Source organism: Anser cygnoides, chromosome 2, assembly GCF_040182565.1.
Source record: "Anser cygnoides isolate HZ-2024a breed goose chromosome 2, Taihu_goose_T2T_genome, whole genome shotgun sequence".
In the NCBI taxonomy this organism is placed as follows: domain Eukaryota; kingdom Metazoa; phylum Chordata; class Aves; order Anseriformes; family Anatidae; genus Anser; species Anser cygnoides.
In genome coordinates this window covers 50965182-50986518 of record NC_089874.1, presented here as the reverse complement: position 1 = coordinate 50986518, position 21337 = coordinate 50965182, and the positions used below count along the sequence as shown (strand labels likewise).

General features: G+C 38.8%; 2 long non-coding RNA genes across 2 annotated transcripts in view; both read right to left on the bottom strand.

The window, feature by feature from the left end:
- LOC136790064 (uncharacterized) overlaps positions 1–7126 on the bottom strand; it is a 46107-nt gene extending 38981 nt beyond the window's left edge. The window contains exon 1 of the long non-coding RNA XR_010829273.1: positions 6890–7126. This is a non-coding gene — a long non-coding RNA (uncharacterized lncRNA). The remainder of the gene's footprint in view (positions 1–6889) is intronic.
- Positions 7127–9429: 2303 nt separating this feature from the next.
- On the bottom strand, positions 9430–20710 carry LOC125184242 (uncharacterized). Its single transcript, XR_007167927.2, has 5 exons — positions 18625–20710; positions 14683–14758; positions 13543–13702; positions 11514–11651; positions 9430–10829 (listed from the first exon to the last, which is right to left on the bottom strand). It is a non-coding gene; the product is annotated as an uncharacterized lncRNA (long non-coding RNA).
- Between the last annotated feature and the right edge of the window lie 627 nt (positions 20711–21337).

Genomic DNA, 21337 nt, shown 5'->3' with positions numbered 1-21337 from the left:
GTTTTATGTCTTTCTTATATTGTGGTACATGAAATTGTATGCAGTACTCAAGGTGATGCCACCTCAGCACAGAGCAGAGAAGGGCAATCCCTTCCTTCACCCGCTAGTGACACTGTGCCTGTTAACCCCAGGATACCATTGGCCCTCCTGGCTGCCAGAGCACAATATTGACTCTCATTCAACTGGCCATCAACCAGAACCCCCAGATCCCTTTCCATGAGACTGCTCTCCAGCCTCTCATCCCCCAGGCTGTATGTATATCCAGGGTTTCTCCATCCCAGGTGCAGAATCTGTCACTTATTCTTGTTGAGTTTTATATTGTTGATGGTTGCCCAGCTGTCAAATTTGTCAAGACCTCTCTGCAAGACCTCTCCACTCTTGAGAGTCAACAGCTCCTTCTAATTTTGTATTGTCTGCAAATTTGCTTACTATACCTTAGAGTCCTGCACCAAAGTCATTTGTGAAAACATTCAGGAAAATTGGCCCTAAAACAGGCACTGGTATGGCTCTGTTGGGGTTCTATTCACTTTCCAAAGGCAATGAACTTTTTGGACCAAGAAGATCCTAGAGAGCACAGACAGGAAAAGAGACACAGTTTATATATAGGCCAAAGAGTTTTGGTTGGTCAGTGTTATTGACTATATCTTGACTATATTTGATTCAATTGTCTCTTTGATAGAATGCTGCCAAACTTTTCAGGCACAAAATGGAATTTGCCTATTTGTGTTAAAATTACAGTAATACTTTGTGCCCAGTACTCTACCCAGAGCTACGTTACCTTTAGGGATAAGTTGTTAAATACTCTCAGTTTCTTATTATCACATATTACTGCTGTTAATAAAAAGCCCACAGCCAAATAAATCAAAGTATCCAGATGGAGGAAAAAAAAATCACTGAAGAAATGGATTTCAGTTTCAGTTTCCCCAAGGAGCTTTTATAAACATTAAGGAACAAAGCGTTTATGAAAAGCATCTCGTCAGTGTCCTTTTAGAAGTGCCATGCTTATGGAGTGCATGCAAAAATATTAGAAAGGAAATTAAGTTCCTGTAGACCCTGCATGTCATTTGGGCATTCGAAAACCACCCATGCACCAGCTTCAGAGTACATGATAATACCTATAAGCCCAGAAAGTATCCATTAAAAGAAAGGTTTCTATCTGCCATGTACAGAAGAGAAGCACATTGAGTTGAATACGTTTGGTTTGGGAAATCTGTTTTCGCCTGTTAAGTGGAGCTCTCCTTACATCTTAATAGAAAGACGATCCTAATGTTCATCGCCTCATGTGGCTTTGTGTGTCCCAGGAATACTACTACTACTGTCTACAGCTACAAGGCTCCATCTGGCTGCTCAATTAGAGCCCAATGTGACAACTGATTGTTATGCAAAAGCAATTTATTAGATTTTTATGTCCCTCAACAAGCTGACTCAATTACAAAGAGCATAATTTTTCTTTTTTATTTTTTTCTCTTTTGCTTTATAGCTTACAGTTTATTTTGTTTTTTTTCTAGTTCTGGCACCAAATTCTGTGGACTATCAAACAGCCTTGCCAACAGCAAGCTACACCATTCTGGGAGCTTGATGTGTTGTGAAGGGCTTCTGAGTAGCTTGGCAACAACTTTGCCAAAGCACAGTTGATTATGCTGTGTTCAGACAGAATTGTTGAGTAATCTTGTTAAACCCCTCTCCAAAACAAGTGAAGACGAATATTAAAAAGGAATTTGAGTTACTAACTGTTTATCTGTTCACAACTTGTAAGTTGGTCCACTCTTCCATTTTTAAAGTTCTCCTCTTGAGATGCGGTGAACCCAACTCTCAGAAGTACCAGTCTCCTCAATTTTACATAGACTAGCAGCAAGGTCCAGCAGAAAGAGGTTAGCAGGATGTGTGAGTTTTGCAGACCTGTCATACCCAGTATCCAGGCTGTACCCCTGCCTGCAGTTGCTGAAAGAATTGCTTTCTAGTGAAGTTCTTCATATTTCTATTGATGCCCTGAGAGAAGAATTAGGGTCTCAGATGGATTTTTCCTGGCGTTATGCAGATTCCCAGTGAGCTGAAGGGCAAATAAATCTGCTTCTCCCCTGTGTATCCTGTATTTGGGGTTGACTTCTTTATGTTTACATTACAAGAATGGAGATGGCTATACTTATTCTCTTAGCATACGGGGTGTCCGTATAGACAAAAAGCATCAAGACTTCATATTAGCTGTTCAAGATATGAAATATATGAAAGAAATATGAATAAATATGAAAGAAAAATCACAAAGAAGAAGGAAAAGAATGTAAATACTTATGACCTGCTAGAGACATTACATTTCTCTAAGCCTGGAAAATTGGTTCAGATCCAGAATTCCTCTTGTCCTGCCTAATTCAAATGGATTTTAACTCAAATCCATTAACACTAAAAAGCAACAAAATACTGTGGGGTTCTGTCCTCCTTCACATCATACATCCATCCTCCCAAATGCAAGTTTGCCCCATCTTAAATGAATTTCTGAGTATAATTTCTTCATGCAGTGATGCAGTACTGTCATTTCCCCTCTGTGTTAGAAAGCAAATACCTCATTTTCTTGCAGCTGAATGACAGATACTATTTGAGAAATCATTAGCAAAAGGTATTTAAGTTACAGTCTTATGTTCATAAGTACACACACTCCACCAGCAAGATGAATACCTCCTAGCTTGTTGAACCAGCAATGTCACCATCTGCTGCTTCCCTCCATTGCTGTTCTGTATGAACCAAGGGCCCTGCACATCAGACATTACAACAGGAAAAAGGCAGGGAGCTATAGCTGGTTCTCCGCACTCCGCAATTCAGACCTATTGCTCCACAGGCTGCTTTTGAATTTCTGTTCTCAGGAGGTCCTAATCATCACTTCATCATATCACTAATTGTTTTTTTTTGTTTGTTTTCTTTGTTTTTGTTTTTGTTTTAAAAAAAAAAGCAGTGATGGTATGTTCTTATTCGTTTCAAAGTTATCTTTGACCATCATCAGTACTTTGCTAAGTTCTTTGCAATCAATATCACTACCACCGCCAGAGGCACTTACAAAGCCTAGAGAAGCCTAGAGGATACCTAGCTCTCACTGAGCTCTCATGAAATACAGCTACACTTGCCAAGTCCTGCAGCTCTGTGAGTGCACCTGACACAATTTTATGTCAGCATAGGGCTTTCTTTCCTAAGTGGTGCTGAAGATCACTGGCTTACTCAAACCCTTGATTCATGGACTCATAAGTAAGAGTAATTAATGCACCCGTCTGGATAAGGAACAGATCACCAAAGAATCTAGGAAAGGGGGAAGAAATTGAATTTATATTTATATTTTCTTTTTTAAAATAAATTATTTTTTCTCAATTAGCATTTAGCATTTTAATGTGAAAATGAAGCATTTATAATATGAGTCTCTCCAAGTGAAATCAATTTTAAAAGCTTTTTTTTTTTTTATTTTTTCTTTCAAGGAAAGAGAAAGGCAGAGGGTCTGAAGTCAGGTAAATGAGCTCATAGAGAACTGAGAGCCACCCATAGAGTTTCAAGAGCCCATGGGAACAAACTGGCATAGTTAATTTTGCAGGAGATTAAACCCCAGTCAACACTTGGCCCTTCACCTGTAAATGAGTGCTGTGTAACTGGGACGTTACAGAGGGAATCATCGAATGTGGAAGCTTTATATGGACAAACTGACCATAACCTTAGTTAAAAGCCTGAGCATGCTTAAAAAGTTAGCTCTCTAAATAGCTTAACTCTCAGCTGTGCTACAAAACCATAACATTGTAACAGAGTGGAACTACTATTTCATGCCTACCTTAGGCAGTAGCACAAAGATGTACCAGTATGTTCTGATTATTTTAAAGCATGGTTTCTCCTTGTAGGTGAAGCTGATTTACTAAGTCCCAATATCTCTTCCACCCAGCCAGCATTATTAGAGTTGTTCCACTGGGAGGGAGTTCCAAACGTTTCAGCGTAACTGGAGTTTGTTCAAGCTGCACTTCTTTTTTTTTTTTTTTTTTTTTCTTTGCAAGTGATACTGTCATTCTGTCACACCATCAGGCCGTAATAACAAACTCAGTCTTGCTATTTTTTTATTCCCATAGCCCCACAGCACCTCCCTGCTAGGGGGCCACAAGATGGTTCTCCTTCTTCTGAGGTCTCCAGAGTATTAAAGCAAATCCATTCAAACTTGTTCAGAGAAATAAACAAACAAACAAACAAATAAAACAAAACAAACAAAATAAATAAATAACAGTATCTGAGAAGCCAATGAAACACATAGCATGAAGAAGACAGGCAAAATAGATTTTTTTCCTGAAGAAGCCAAAAAAGCTGGAAAAAAAAGTATTCCCAGTTACTAAAATCAAGCACCCAGACAGCCTTTAGTACACAACAGCTAAGCCTTCTCCTCTCTGAAGGTTATGTGGCTGATGTTTGCAATGTCAGGATTTAGTTATGAGTCAACATATGCGTTTTTTTTTTTTTTATCAGTAGCAGTGAGTGAAAAGAAGTGAATCCTTTCTTCCTCTTGTGAGAGTCTGTGTATATTTTGGAACACAGACACAGTGGAGTCCTTGTTCCAGCAAAATCAAAGGGACTTTTGTCCTTGGCTTCCATCAATCCACAAGTGATTTCACTCACAGTGACTAATGCTAGAGGTGTGTAACTACTGTATTGCAATAAATAAATAGTCCAGCAATGAAATGGTTTCAGGACTCACCTGCTTGGGAAACCTGACATGTGGTAATTCCTATTTGGAAGTGCAAATGCATACTAAAATGTATACCACATGTTAAAGTTCTCAGCAACAATATCCTTCAGCTTTAGCTTTGCTGTCAAAGCACCAATTCCACCAAAGGTTATGGGGGCAACAGTTCCAGCATTGCAACCTTTCACAGATAGTAGCACCCTTCAATCCAGAATGTTTTTCTGCAGTATACGGTTGAAATTTAATTTCTCTACCATATGAAAAATTGAAATACTTAAGTAATAACATTCAGCAACATCATCTGCCATCTGATAGTGCACAGAAACTGGGCAATTATATTTCGCCTCGGGTGGCTAATAGGCCCATTTCAAATTTCAGGCATTATCAGATAATAACACTGCCTGCATCTGAGTATGTTATTATAATTATTAACCGTAAAGAAATAGGGGGGGGGGAGGCGGTGGGGGTAGAAGGGGGAGAGAGAAGGGAAGGATTGTTTTTAATTATTTAATTTCGAAGTGCAATGAGATAAGTTCATTGTTCCCCATGAGCTAACATTCAGAGACGGAGTGCTGGCATCACTGCAAATTTAACTCAGTTCAGACTGACTAGCTTTCAGATTCATAAAACCTTATCATCGCTATTTGGAATAAGTGGGTCTCAAGTGAACCTTGCCTAGAAACATTACATGGGAATAAAAATGGTAATGGAAACAGACACTCTGAGGAATTTTCCTATAGGAGCCAGTTTATTTCTGATATCATAGTTAAAAATGGAGTTCAGTATTCCCGTTTTAAATCCATTACTATATTTTAATTATTTAGCATTCAAACTGTTAGAATGTGGATTTTCAGATCTGGAATGAAACACAATCTGGAAGAAATCAGAAACATCCTTCACATTTATAAATGCCAAAATATAGGGCCACAAGTATATATAAGCTTAAAAAGTGGACATATGGCTTGTGGGAATAGGGGCCTTTAGTCAAAGTTGCACTGGAGGCCAGAAGTGTTCTTTTGTGGCCTTGGTGAAAGTATATAAAGGCAATATGCAGCTAATTGGACCAGTTTCACATCCTCCATTTCTGTTCCCATGGCAAAAATGACATAACACCTGGGTGTAATACACAACTACGCTTCCTAGATTTATAAGTGCTTCAGTGCATGGAAGGAATATTAAATATATTCCTTTCTACAGAAGAGAATGGAAAGTTTAATAGAAAATTTATTAAATAAAATTATGTAGTGCAGAAATCAATATCAAGCTGTATATCTAGAGGCCTTCACATCTCTCTGTTTGCTATTTCTGTGATATTGATATTTCTTAAAGCTCGAGGCTCAGAGATGGCATGTAAAGTGCTTTTAATAATTGCTTTTTTAAAACTTTAATTTTCTAGAATTCTGTAGGAAAAGCTTCAGAAACAGTGAGGTGAGTTTACACTTTTGACCCAAACGCAAGAAGACATCAAGACTAACTAATGATTTAAACTGGTTTCATTATTTTATGTGAGACTGCTCATTTTGAGTCTCAAAGGTCACTTAGTACACAAAAGTACTGTCATGCATGAGGATTGCTGTGTAAAAATGGATTTAACACAGTGCGAGAGAAAGAGAGAATCAGTGAGTCAGTTAAAAACAAGTATTTTTCTAATCACCTGGAGACAATTCTCCATTTGAATAGTTGCTGTGACTCACATCAAACCCCCAGTTTCAGGCCTGCTCCAGTGTCACCATCTCTCCCCAGCCTCCATCTGAACCATTTCACAAGCTAACTTCATGCCTCTTGCCTCTTCCACCATCTTATATCTGTCTGTGAATGTGCTACAAATAACAGCACTTGTGTGAAAAATATTGATGTGAAGAATTCAGTTTTCAATGGTGTCTATTTCTCTCTGAATACTGCATTTATCTCAAAAACAATACTGCAGTTATACAAAAACAAGAAAAACCTGCTTCCCTGTGCAGTGTTAGATGGTGGCTGTGAAGGAAGATGGTGGCACTTCAGGAGACTCATGACACCAGACAGCTGGGTGTTGCTCCTCCAGATCACTCCAAAGCAGAGCTGCTCTCCCTCCCTAAAGGCTGCTGCACTGGTTAGGACACAGGTCTTCATGTTTTTCCACTAACCAGTCTTAAGTACACATGCAAGTTTAGTTGTAAGGGATAAGGCAAATAGATTGCTAGGTCTCCTACTCACCAGCAGCTGGTCTGATGAAAAACAGGACCCCCTTCTGAACTTTCCCTTGTGAGCTTTCACAAAATAGCCTCGTGAGCACTCACGTAGCCAGTGCCAGCATTTTGCAGCTCCTCTCATCCTCTGCTCCAAGAAACTGTGCAGTCATCTCCAGCGCTTCACTCCTGAACTGCCTGGAAGATTTTGCTGTCCAGCCAGTTCAAGCTCTGCTGCCAGATCATGTGCAAAGCAAGCAACTCAGTAAAGGAGAGAATTCTCCCAGCATATGCTTTGTTTAGGCTTATAAAAACTGAGAACATTAGTAACAGGCAGCGAGGGGTCAACCAAAAGACATACTGAATTATAATCTCCGTTGTAAGGATGCAGAGACTGTAACCACCATGAGCCAAGGACAGCCTTTACCTTGGTCTGCACAGGAAGAGCTCATACAAAGAAACACTGCCTGTGACAGTCCTGAACCAAGAACCTGCCACATGCAGGTGGCTGCATGCAGTGGATGTAGGATATCCAATATGAGCCCTGCATCTACACTACCAGCCCCGTGTTTCCAGCTTGCACAGTAGCTACAGCCTTGTGCTTGTCTGGAGAGTAGAAGCAAGTTGAGCTTGTGAAAGATATACTTTTGGTTATCTGTTTACTTTAAAAAGACTTTTTATAACTAGCAGGGAATTCTTGCAAAGGTATTTTTTCAGGGCCTTACAAGTAGTTTTTGAATAAGATGTATGCAGTTATTTAATGCTTCAGACTCTCAGCACCACAAAAGAGGTACATGGAAAGGCTGTTGAAATCTTCCATTGCTGCAGAGAACAGCAGGTCAGCAAACACTTTTTTTTTTTTTTTAAAGTACATTACTAATAGGGTACTTAGCAAATTCTGATTGGCAGATTACTTGCTAGCTTGCAAACACTCCATATATTTAATTTTAAGATATTCAATTTGATTTGCTTAAAATAGAAGCAAATCTACCTACATCTTAAAAAATAAAAAATAAAAAGATTAAAAAAAAAGCAGAAATAAAACTATTTGCTGTACTGAAACAAACCTCTTCAGCCATAGAAGTCTTCCTCCTTCTTGCTCCTCTCCTCCCTAACATTTTGAAATGGCACTGTCCCAAGATACAGCAATCCAGTTTGTTCAGTGACCAAACATTCCCCTATGCCTGGAGGATTAACTTGAACTGCTACACAGCCAGAATCAATTCGTGAAGCTGACATCCAAGCACCCTCTGAAGCCTGCAGTACCTGGAGTGCTTGAAATGCCATTATCTCTCCCTGTAAGTGGTGATTCTCAAGAGGTGGAATCACTTTTTCCCTGGCCTGTTTTCAAAAGCACCATGTCAGGTTTTAATTGCCTAAAAGGGTCTTAAATTTACAATGCTTTTCCCAGGTTCTTGGATAATTTAAATCCTTGACTAGTTCATTAAAAGGCCATTTGTGATGAGGCAGGCTGGCACATCTCTCACTTAGCACACTCAGACAAGCTAGGAATAGAAGTAAGTAAACAGCATCTGCTCCATGTGACACTGCAGAAACGCTTCTGAGCATGCACAGAGGTGGCAGAGGGGCAGGAGCAGGTAGGTATATTGGGAGCTCAGTTCTAGCTTGAACAAATATGTAAGGTGAAAAATCCTGGCTTTAGTGAAGCCAGTGGCAAAAATCCCATAGCTTTCAATGGGACCAGATTTTTCTGTCCTAGTAACACAGTTAATTCCAGAGGGTTCCTACAGAGTGGAGATTTTAACAGGTTAATGTAAATAGATAGCTGTTCTATAACGGTCCAATATAGCTCAATGGGAAAATATAAGTCCAGTAGAGCAACAGCATGCAGCTTTGGCTAGACACCTTCCTCAGTGTTTTGCATTTTGAGGGTGTGTTCTGTTTGTGTCTGTGTATTACTTTGAAATGATTAGATACAGTGGTAGAAACCTGACGTAACGGCGAATGCAGAAGATCAGTGAAAATCAGTTTCCTGATGAATGGAAATGGCCCTCTAATAAAAATGGAAAAGATACATTCTCAAGACATTTGGGACTGACTTTGAGAGAAAGGGGTAATTGCCTAGAAGGAACAGCCTCTTGTGCAGGTTCTGCTTTCCATAAAAAATTAATCCTAGAACCTACTATTTTAAAATTTGAAAAATATTAATATTTTCAAAAGTTTCAGATAAAGTAGTTAGGAAAATACCATTAGAAAAGCTCAGCTCACATCTAATGACTATGTATATTTATATGTGTAGGTGGTGCTCATAGACACTACTCTGTATTCATATATACATATATATGCAGCAGTAATGAGACCCATAATGCAGCCACCCAAATCGTTCTTATGTGAACACACATATGTTGTGCACACTCACTTCCTGAATGTTGCGGACCCTGATCGCAGACATTTCACCAAGCCAGGACTGCGTTCAAAATTCCAATTTTTAATATCAACCATTTTATTAGCAATTATGCTTGGCGCTTACATAGCTTATAACTGATACCTTCTGGATGCTGAGAGGGTTCCCTTTACAGAAAGGCCATACATTGTTGGTACCACAGTTTCTTGTCATGAGTTTGGCACTATAGAGTGACACAAAGTTTTGGTCTGCAGTTCAGCTTAATCTTGTGCTATTCAAATATTAGATGCTGCTGATAGCTCTAATGAATTTTTCAAGTATTTAGCTTTTGGCTCTTAGGTAAATAGAATGTGAAATCTGGGTGCTGCAAGTTGCAGCTTTCCAGATGGTTATGGTGGTGAAATGCGACTGTTCATTTCTAAAAGTCTAGGTATTTATATTTTCCCAATTTACCTCTTTCCATCACAGTTTAAATTAAGCAGTCTGTTTAGCTTCTATTCACACGTTTCCCAAGGAGACTGAAATAGGAAATGTCCTTTTAAACTCTCTTTTTTTTTTTTAAATCTGTTTCCTTCCCCCCTCCTTTTGAAAATTTTATCCACCTTGTAAAACACCTTCAAAAATATGATCTCTTTTTGATTTATTTTTCTTTAACAAGTAAAAATTTTCCTGTTTCGGTTTTCTTACTTTTACTGTCACTATGCACTACAACAAAATAGCAAGAAAATGATCCATCTCTGTACCGACTGCTTATTACTAAAATTAATATATATTTGAACTGCCGCTTCTTTTTCTTGAAGGCTCATGTTTGTCTTTAATTAAAGAGAAAGGATGTGCATGATGCGTAGCTAGTTCCATCTAATCTTTATTGATCTCATCAATTTAGAAATAAATGTTTTTTTTCTTATTCATTCAGACACTAGATCACTGCAACAAATCCAAAAGTCTACTGCATTTTTTATTTGTTTATGGGATTCGTGCTTTCTTTTCTTTAAAGAATGTGTCAAAACACAGTGATATTAAGGCAGTTATGCTTTAGGACTTTAAAAAAGGGAGCATAGCAAAGGGAGATTGGTTGCAGGCAACTCAGGTTGCTTTACAACACTGTGTAAACATTGACGTTAATAAAGGATCAAACAAAAAGAGTTAAATGCTAAATATAGGATTACTTTAAATTGCCCCACCTTCCTTCAGTGAAGAGAATACTAGTACACCCAGAGGGTTAGAAGCCTGAATGCAAGCTAAATGCATGTCCAACCAGCTCCTCATTCACACTATGCTTCATTCCGTATTCCCAATCAATTACTTTACCATTGCATTCTTTCTTCATCCATGAACTGCACTGTAACTTATGGCCTCCTTCCTCCTCCAGATAGCTACAGTCCTCTCAGAGACAATTTCTTTTCTGGTTTGGTTTAAAAATTTTCCAGTTAGATTTGTAATACAAGATGAAATTTTATTGCCATACATTTCTCCTTCTGGCTCTCCCAGCTTGTCTGTTCTGTAGCTTTACATGCTGAACTCACAGCATTTCTTTTAAGCAGCATCCTTCTGTTCTCTTCAGGTCAGCCCTGTCATGTTTGGCCCCTTGGGGTTGTTCACACTGGAACAGGGAAGAGAAGGGATATGGCAAATTGTGAACAGAAGATATTTTACATGTTTGTGTACTTCCCCTTTTTAAAAATATTTTCTTCAGATTGCTTAATGTCTTCTTCATATTGCAGTTGTCTTTTGTGTTGGAGTCATTTATGAAATCCCTGCTGAAGAATTCTATCTTGAAAATTAGCCAGCTTGGGACTAGAATAGTTAGGAAATAATATCATTACAATGCAGTAATGTGTTAATAGTGCCATTATAGCTTTGTAATTCCTACTGTTCTCATATCCCTGGCCTGCTATATTCTGATTTTTCCTTGCACTAAAGGAATTGCTATAGCAACATACCTTCAAACATGTATGATTAATATTTTATATGCCCATGACTGACTAGATATTTATTCTAGACATAGCATATTGAAAAACAAGATGGAATACCTGCCATGAATCCACAGAATAGAAACTGATTTATACTGAGAGAAAAATAAATCATAAATTGAATAAGAACAAGAGAAAATAAAATTTCATAGATTCAGAATATAGGCAAGTTGATAAAATATGCTGCAATGCTTTGATTTTAAGGTATGGCAGTCTTATTCTAAAGAACAGCAAATATCACAAGCCATTTTGGTATTATAAAAAAAAAAAAAAAAGGTATTTTTTCCACATAGGAAAATAACTGCATCACTTACCTTTCTTCAGCTGTGTACAGATTTCCCAACTCAGCAGGCAGATTCTTTGTCATACTCCAGAGAAGATATAGATGTCTCAGTCCAGAAGCCCAAGGACTGGTAACATTTTCAAATCCAACATTAAATGCATCATCGGGCCTACAATAAAGGAGGTGTGAATAATTTTGCTTCCGATCAATTTCAACTTTGCTTAATATCATGCAGAGTTTTGGATAACTAACTATAGCTGCCATTCCTGGTCAGGACAGGCAACAAGAAGCATATACTTTTCCTTTTTAGTCCCCAGAGCTAATCATACCCAATTCACCCTTAACAGGATAGGATGATAGTTATTGGAGACTGATTAAACTTCTTCTCAGAAGTCCACCAATATGTATGATGCTTCCAATGGCAGAACTCCCTCATCTCTTAAAGTAAAAAGCACCAGGCTCTCTCCCAGTGCACTTACAAATTTCATCTTTTTAAAATGCTGAAGAAGGAAGCAAAGTCATGCAGTGGCTGAGGCAACTGTCAAGACCAAAACTGCCTTATTGGTTATGAACTAAAGTATCCACAGCTCACAGACTCACTGGGAGGCCTACGTGCCACATGTGTTCAACTTAAGTCTTTGAAAAAGGGTGTTGGTTATGTGTGAGCTTTTACTATGTGAGTGTAAATTCCACCCTACAGATGGTCAGTGCAGAGACTGGAACAGCAAGGCTAAGCAGTGAAAATGCAAAGTATCTGTGGACCTCTTGACTTTCTGAAGCATTAATTTCCAGCCCATTGGAATGGACTTCAGTCCGTTCTTGATAAGCTCTGTTAACGTGTGCTTTGTGCACACACAGAACATGTTTTTTTCACAGTGCAGGCGAGAGAGGGTTTGTCATGCAAAGCATGAAAGATAAATAGGGGGCAAAGTGTGTTGGACTTTCAAAACCATCTCCCACTCAGATTGTATAAAACCCCAAGCTCTTGGGAAAAATGCAGAAATCTGATACTATAAAGCACAGGATATTGGGGACATCACTGATATTGGGGACACTGCTTTGCATTTAACATTTCTAGACCTGGAAATATTTTTCTGCTGCCAATTTCTTGATGTTGAATGTAGTACTCTTGTACAGTCCTCTGGCCCATGCTAACCTTACAGTGTGTGCTTATGACACTTTGCTGACAATCTTCAGGCCAAAGTGTCAAGGTAGGTTTGTCTGACAGAATCATATGCCTGTCCAGTTTATAGAGACCCAAGCAGACTGCATCTCTGACCAATTAAATAGGAAGGTAGCTGCATGGGTGAGTGTAACTTCATATGAACAGTTGCTTGTCCTTTCAACTGAAAAACTACTAATGTCCAAGTGCTCAGATCATTCAACAAAATCTCAGATTACTCTGTTTTAAGGTTTTGTGGGCTCACAGCCTTCTGTAGCCTTTCAGCTCTGACACACTATTAGGCAAGACTGCTGGAAAAAAAAATGTCCCTAGCTTCTGTTGTTAAGTCAAAATTTGTAAACACTTATTATGACAAGCCTAAGGTTCAGACAGCCATTTGGTATCAGACTGTCACATGACTTGTGCCTCAATTTCCTTCCTGGTAATGCTGACTGATGTTTTCCAAATAGCTGTCCATGAGCTTGCACAGCCTCTCTGTCTTTGGATGCTCCATCCCGCGCATTTACTCAAACTAACTGTTCACCAGCCGTTGATCTATAAACTCCCCAGCTCACCACAATTTCCAAAAACAGATGATGAAGGAGTAGGGGAGGAGGGGGGACAATATGGGACAGGATTCTTTATCACTTATACAAGCAAACTTCAGTTGTCTGACAACTGTTAATTTAAATGGATGTGGTTGTGTGACTCTTTGGCAGAATGGATGAAAGACCTAAACAAATGATAAACAGCAGCCATCAATGACGGGAAGCAAAGAAATAAACTGAAGTATTGAGGGAGCTTTAATAGAAAAGTCAAAGTCTTCCTGAGCCGTCACCGCAGGTTTCATTAGAAGATACAAAACTTAATCTGAGAGGTTCTCATTACTGATCTTTACCTGAGTGTTGATTGCCAGTTGTATTCTGCTTTGGGGAAGCAAAGGGAAGAATGGGATAAAACAGATGAAGAGCAGAGGAAACCTCATCATGCCCTGTGATCCACTGCCTCCTGCTGTTACACATCCTGCACCATCCATCCTTGCTGCAGAATCCCAGAGGCTGGGGAAAGGACAACTTCATCCTGTCACTTCAAGGTTATGTGCTTTTAGAACCATATTCACAACAGGTCTCTTTTTCTTTTTCCCCCCAAATCAACAAGGATCTGAGGGAAGTAGAACTACAGCGAATTGTTAATCAGAGATTCAAGACCTGAAGAATAGAGACACTTTTATTTGTTTATATTTTGTCATGATATTTTAAAATATTCTAAGCCAAGTTCTAGCTATCCTACCCGCATTTATCTGACTGCTATCTATACACTCTTACACATAGCGATCAAGGGGTTATAATTGTGCTCTATCATAGTTGCCCATGAAGATATATTCTTGAATACATCTGCCTTTTCCAGCATCCCCCGTCCCTGTGTGAATAAAATACTTATCTGCAACAGTCCGTGTTGAGACAATGGTTTAAGTGAGTTCAAATGTATTTTTCTAGGTTGTTCATATGTGGAGATCCCCTTTAAGCTTAATTCTTTGTGTTACTTTAATAAGCAAATTCAGGGTTTGCAAAAGTGCTTGGCTTAGGTTGATTACTAGAAGGACAGATTTGATGAGAAAAATCTTACTCCTGAGAAAGAAATTGGACTTAAGAGACCAGGGTCAAATCTGCTAAAACAACACATTTGCTGAATGTTCTGATTTTATAGGTGCAAGGACTGCCTCTCTCAAATCTGAACAAATTTCAGACTATGAGTATGCTTCCAAAATATTGTATCTGCAGGTTTATTCCAATGACAAGGTATGGCTAGAAATCAAAAGGAAGATATTTTTATACACTTTCTTTCACTATGCTCTATATTGAATAAGAAAGGACTGAATATTAATAATTCATACATAAGTCATACATTCCGGACCATATAAGATGACAGTCATATAAGATGTCCTGGGTCACATAAGATTATAACAGAAAAAAAAACCAGTGGTGTAATGCAATCTTACATTTTTTTCACACACTGAGACAGTCTAAGTTTTGCTTACCTAAAATGAGAGGCCAAAAACTCTGGAGAACATGAACAGACAGCTTATTTCTTATTCAAGGAAAGATACATTCCACCTGTGAATGAAAAGGAAAATCTTTTTTTAACCTTCTTTACTAAAATGATTCTTCAGATCCATAAACACTCGTGGTGTTGGAAGAGCAGTGGGCATGTATCTGCCTGAGGGAAGCACAGATGCAGATGTCGTATTACAAGTTGGAGGAAAAGTCACATATCCTGTATTGTAGTATTTTCTCATTTTGGGTCAGAAAAAAAGAGAAGCAGGCCAGAGAAGAGTACATGGAATCTAGTTTGGTCTACAAACTTTTGAAGACTGTGAGACAGAGCAATTCAGACAGATTACACAGAAATGTGTAGACATAGGATATGGCACTTACTAAATATGCTCAGCTGTTTGTTAACTGTTTCCAAAGCTTTGAAAAACTTTCCATTGTGGGAAAGCCATCTGATGGGTCATCCACAGTTTCTGTCTGAGAAATTCGTAATAAATATGGAAGTTAAGGACAGCCCTGAGCCTGACTGACGAAGAACTAAAAGATATGTCTACTGGCAGGGCCAAGTCTCAGACCTTTATCAGTTTCAGTTCAAACAGGAACTTCAGGGAGAATAGTCAGAAACCCCACAGTTTCTGACAGGCTTCTGAAAGCCAAAAAGCAGACAGGAAATGCTGCAACGGGGACAGTCTTCCTAAACTCTGAGTATAGATGACATTTGCACACACATATTGTGGTCATGTTATAAATTTTAAGGACAGTCTTGGGAATAAGATGAGAAGGGAGTGCCTTTGTGCATGCAATAAAAAGTGCTCAAAACCTTATGGTCAGATGTATAACAAAAACAGAGTGGGAGAGATTGTATGAGGAACACAAATGGAAATTCTTATAAGTTTTGTTTAAAACTTATTAAGGCTACTCAAAATACAATTTACAGTGTTTCAGTTTACAATATTTTCAGTGTACATTAAACACTTGCATTATTAAGGAACTCTGTTGTACTTTAAAAATTGTCTGGAAACTATTAACACCTGGTTTTTTGAGTTGCACCCTCAACACCTTCAGGTGTGAAGGTTTTGAGAACCCTCTGAAGAGCCAGGACTGTGAAGAGTACCTCAGCTAAGAGTTGAAAGTGTGATAGGAAGACGAGGATTTAAGAAGCTATACAAAACACTGTCTACAACATTAAATTAGCATAATTTAGTTTGGCAAATAGGAACAGATACTTAAACAGGAAATAACTGAAATCTGCTAGCCTAAGTCTCAATTGGTGTCCTTGATATTTCCTTGTGGATATGCAACATCAGTTCAGATTCAGCAGTAATGCAAAAAAACTCCTGATTTCCCCTTCAGCCTTCTTTACATCACCTTTCTTGATCACTGTAGAAATCATTACTATTGGCCTGCTGTTGAATCCTGAATTCTTGAATATCTGTAGGACATCTTTCATTTGATGCTTGTGCTGAGGCTCTGCCTTGATGCATGTTGTTAACACTTTCAGCTTAAAAGATCTTAGAGCCATTCCTTCAGAGCACAATTTCCTATTTGTCATGGTGAAGCTGTAGCTCTTTCTCCTACCTTGTTGGTTTCAACACCTCTCTTCACCTTCATCCAGCAGCTTCCTTCTCCCTATGACACCCTTGCTTTAAATTCATCTTTTAGGACCTAGTAACACCCTCATGCCAACCTTTCTATTCCCATTTCCTACATTTCTAAACGAATGTGTTTGTGCTTTTCCCATGCCCTGTGATGAGCTTCTGAACAAATGTCACCTCAGTATCCTCCTTCACATCTGTTTTCCCATTGCCTCGCCTTTACCAAAAATTCAAGACCCAGTTCTCTTCTTGGGAGTTTTGCTGCAAGCATGAACAGGAGCAAGAGAAAACCTCTGAAATGCTGGGATAGTGTTATAAACCTTAGGTGATGTTGTGGTTGCTATGTCATCAGTCTATTTGGTTGCATATTGCTTCTCTTTCTTCTAATGGAAAAAAAAAAAAAAAAAAAAGTAAATTCTGTTTCAAATGAGGGCTTTTCTGTGTGTGTGTGTTTAACTATGTGCAATACAGTTTTAGGAATAACTGGAAGCAGTTTGGTGGAAACTAGTCTGAATCATAACCTTAAATCTGAACACCTCTTATCCCTGAAATGAGAGGTTAAAGGAAAAGCTCAAGCTTTGAATCTCCTCAGGTTCTGATTTTGGATTGCATTCAAAAGCAGAAGAATCTTATTTTTCCAAATATAACTTTACGTGGTTTAGGATAGCATAAATCTCACAAGAACATCTGGGAAGAGTTTTGCTGACAGAAAGAACATGAAGTATTATTTCTCGAGAAAGCACAACATTATGAAATTAATTTTTCTAAAAGCGTTGCCAGTCTTGACATTAAAAATGTGTATCATTTGTCCAGAAGAAGAGCAGGGTAAAAATGAAACTTCTCTGCATCATAATTGTGTCTTGTTAATTCTTTTTCTAAGTACATACAAATGCCCTGCTGAGTAAAGCTAATGACGTCCAAAAGTGTCAAAAGGACAGTGCAAATAGGAAAAACTTGTGATCCAGGCCACTTTCTGTGGTCTGTTCTCACACTCCCTAAGAATCTAGAAAGTTTTTTTTAAGGCTGCTCCAGGACACATTCATGACTACTCCACTTAGGATGTTGGTATAGATCTGCTGGCCACTAATTTCTCTAATTCATTCCTGAACCTGGTTATACTGTCTGCCTCCACAACTTCAAATGGCAACAGGCTGCAAAAGTTTACAACCCTCTCTGTGTAAGGACACCCTTTCTTTCATCTGTTTTAAACCAAAATCCTAGCTTTGACTGTTCTCAAGTCCTGTTGCTGTGGAGTGTGGCAAATAGTGGTTCTGTATTTGCTTTATCCACTGGCATTTACAGTTTCACAGACTTTGATTACATCTGCCCTAACACAGCGTTTTATTCAGATGGATTAGTCCCAAAGCGGAATAGTTCCAAACTTTTTAGTGTCTCCTGGTAAAATAGCTGCTCCATCCCCTTGAACATTCCATTACCCTTCCTCCACTCCAGTTCCACTATATTGTTCTTGAGGTGTAAAGATCTTTATATGCTGCATTTAAGATGTGTGCCCACTGAGCTTTTACATAATTCTTTCAACAGTGCCCAACAGTTTTGTTGTTGCTGTTTGGCTGCTGCTGCAAGCTGAGCTGAGGATTTCATAGTCAGTGACAAATGAGATCTCTTTCCTATGCTCTAACTGCCAGTTCTATATCTAACATCATGTTGTAGGTGTGTTTAAATCATTTTATTCCCAAATGCATTCTTTCATGTTTATCTGCATTGGTATTCCTTTGCCACTTTTTTACCCACACACTTAGTTTCATGAGGTCCTTCTGAAGTTCCTTGCCATTAGCAAGATATTTAACTGTCAGAAAGCTTAGCACCAGCATTAGTGTTAGCCTGAAGATCCACTGCACACTCCCACCACCATATCATCAATGAATATGCTGAATAAAAGTTAAAAAAAAATTTAAAAAAAATATTTTAGCACTGATCCCAGTAGGACAAACTGCTGGCTCATCTCCTTCCAGAACAATCACCTTTAAGACTTGCTGTTTGCTTTCTGTCATTTTATCAGTTTTCACTCTGTAAATGACCCTCTCCTCCAAACTCAGTTTTTATAATAAAAAATTTTTTATGGCAACTTAGTTTTTATAATAATCTCTGGTTGTTCCAAATATACCAACAGCTTTTGGGAGCTCCAAATTATATTCCCAAATTGTCATCCCACTTTATCCATGTGTTTATTGACATGTTCACTGACACCCTCCAAGAGCTTTAGCAGGTTACTGAGCCAGAATGTCCCTTGAAAGAATGCACTTTCCTGAAAAACCATGTTTTCAACATTTTTACTCTTTTTTTTATAGAGTATACTATAGTGATCCAACTTACCAGTTAGTAGTTTTTCCTGAAGACTTTTGAACCAGACTGTTGCATTAAACAATGATGTTTAATCTCCATAAAGCTTGTTCTCAGCTTTTTATTCATATCAGGGAGATGATAAATCCTGCAAATTTCCTGACACTGTGGCTCACACTGAAAGTGACTTTAAAATGCTGAACAGATAAGACAAAGGGAGGTCAGCTCCAATAAGTTATCACACCTGCTTAATTTCATTGCTAGGCAAAGAAAACAAAAACAAAATAAACCTCAGGAGCATTATAGCTTTGTATTAAAAATAGAATTATCAACATAAAATGAACTCATCAATCCAATCACAATTCTAACCTGGTGTAGTCTCGTACAGCCCCCTATATATTCATAAGAGGTAGACTTTTTTTTTTTCTATTGCAACCTTAACACAGTTCTATTATTTTTCTTTCCAGCTTCATTGCTTTTCCTTCACCTGCCAATTTTTGTCTTCCATATTTTTTATCTTTACCATTTTTCACACAGAAAAGCAGTAAAAATACCAAATTATAATACTTCAATAAAATACTTCTCTGTTATTAGAAGTAATCTACCCTCTAGGTTCATTTCAAAATCAAAGTGCTGTAAAAAAATCATTAATTGCTAAAAAAAAATTATACTTTCAAAAGCACTAGGAACAAATCTAAGCATTAAGAAAAACCCTTATAGTTTTGAGCTCTTATAAATGCACCTGAGTAAGGTAAAATAAATGGGATATTCTAAAATTCCAAAGAAATAGATCTAACATTGGACAAACATTCACACACACACGTTTACATAGGTTATAGTGAAGTTATGTGAATCGATACTCTAACAGCTTGGCCTTTCTACCCTAGCTGGTGAAAATAATGATGCAGTATCCCAGTCTGTCTTTTGGGGGTTAACTTCACTGTATTTATCAGTCTTGACATTTCATCCCCACCCCCCAATGCAGTAGAAAGGTTATTAAGAGCACAGCACAAATAATCTGTATTCCCAAGAGCATACTTTAATCAGAAAGAAAAACAGTAATTGCAGACTCTAATAGAAAGGAGCTCTGTGTGATGGCAGTATCACAAAGTCACACAGAAGAGTTTTGCTCCTGCCTGATGTTGAGCAGGCTTTGTGGTGCAAAAGCAAATGGATCGCCCGTCACCAGCTGGGCCTGCCCTCTGGAGTCACACACAGAGGTACAGAGGTGCAGAGGAGACATCTCTTTCTTGCTTAGCTCCCATTACCTTCCATGGCCATGGCTCTGTATTTAAAAAAAAATAATTATTTTCAGGTATGAGGAACCAACATCTATGGTACTCTTGGGGGTTTATTCCCTTAATTTTCTCAGAAAACAGTCATGGAAATACGGAAATATGTCTTCCATTCCTGTTCCTCCTGTGACATTTTTCAAATTTCTTAGTTTAGTTCATAAGCCAAAAATGGTCACTCTCACTCCATACTAATTCACTGCCCCCAAGGAAAAATCAGCCTGTATGTGAATACCTACATCTGCTGACTCCCACCATGCTCTGTTACTACGGGAGACTTGAAGTCACATCCCACTCAGTCACTACTTGTCCCATGGTATCCCATTCCTGGCAGTTGCCTCTGGCCAGCTGTCTGCTCCCTGCCCCTGCGTGCCCAGCAACAAACCTCCCCTCCATATACCCAAAGTCAAGGCTTAGGCTGGAGCCAGAAATATGCTGAGGAGACCTACCCCTATAAACGAGCAGGAATAAAGCAAGAGTGAGAGGCATCCTCAGTGCCTATGGTTATTTTGTAATCTCCTCCTCTTGCACTAGAGGGACAGTAGCATACAGGTGTGTATTAACCTCCATGTAAATCATCACAGGAAAGAAAGGGAAAGTCATGGGGGCAGTAGCTCAGTCAAAATCTATACAAGAGACTATTTTTAAACAGTGGAGGTGGTGTGGGAATCAAAGGAGCCAGTGTGTGGTCCTGTCCTGAGCAATCCTCTAGGCCAGCCTTGTGCTGCATACTCTCCCATTGCACTAGTGCATAGACTTCAGCCTCTCACACTGGATACATCCTTCAGGCTCAGCATCAGCTCCCGGTGGCAGCCCTACTAATAAGCTCACAGCCTTGCAAGCAGCAAGGGGTAGAGAGTTCATGCCATGAAGTGTAGGCCAGCAGGCAGTAACACACAAAGCAGAAACCGTTCAAGGAATTACATCTTTTCATCCAATTTTCTGCTGTGGTTGGGGTATTGGAGGCATTATGAGTTGGCTCCTCAGCTCATAGTCTGGTCCATTGACATCAGCCACCCTTATTGACCTCTTTGCTCACATCAACTCTAGAGCTGATGACTTAAACAAGGATGGAGAAGGGGGGAACTAAGAGGTTACACCATGACTCCTAGCCTGAAGGATGGATCTCTTTCCCCCATCTTTGACATCTACTACTGGATTACCCAGTTTAGCTGACTGGAAAGAAGTTATGTGTCTCTGTAGTTCTGCCCCTCTCTTTTATTTGCTTCCAATTTTGTGACTTTTTGGTATTTTGCTGCTGAAAAAAAAATAAAAAAATCCTCATTTATTGTTGTTGAAAATCTAGCATTTCTAACTACAGCTCACCATCAGCCTCAAGACTAGGGCTCTCTAATTGTGATTCAGTTTATATTATCCTATAAGCAGATAGACTTTTCCCACTGCTGAAATTCACAGGACATCTCTCTGATGCGGCTTCTGCTGTAGTCTCACAG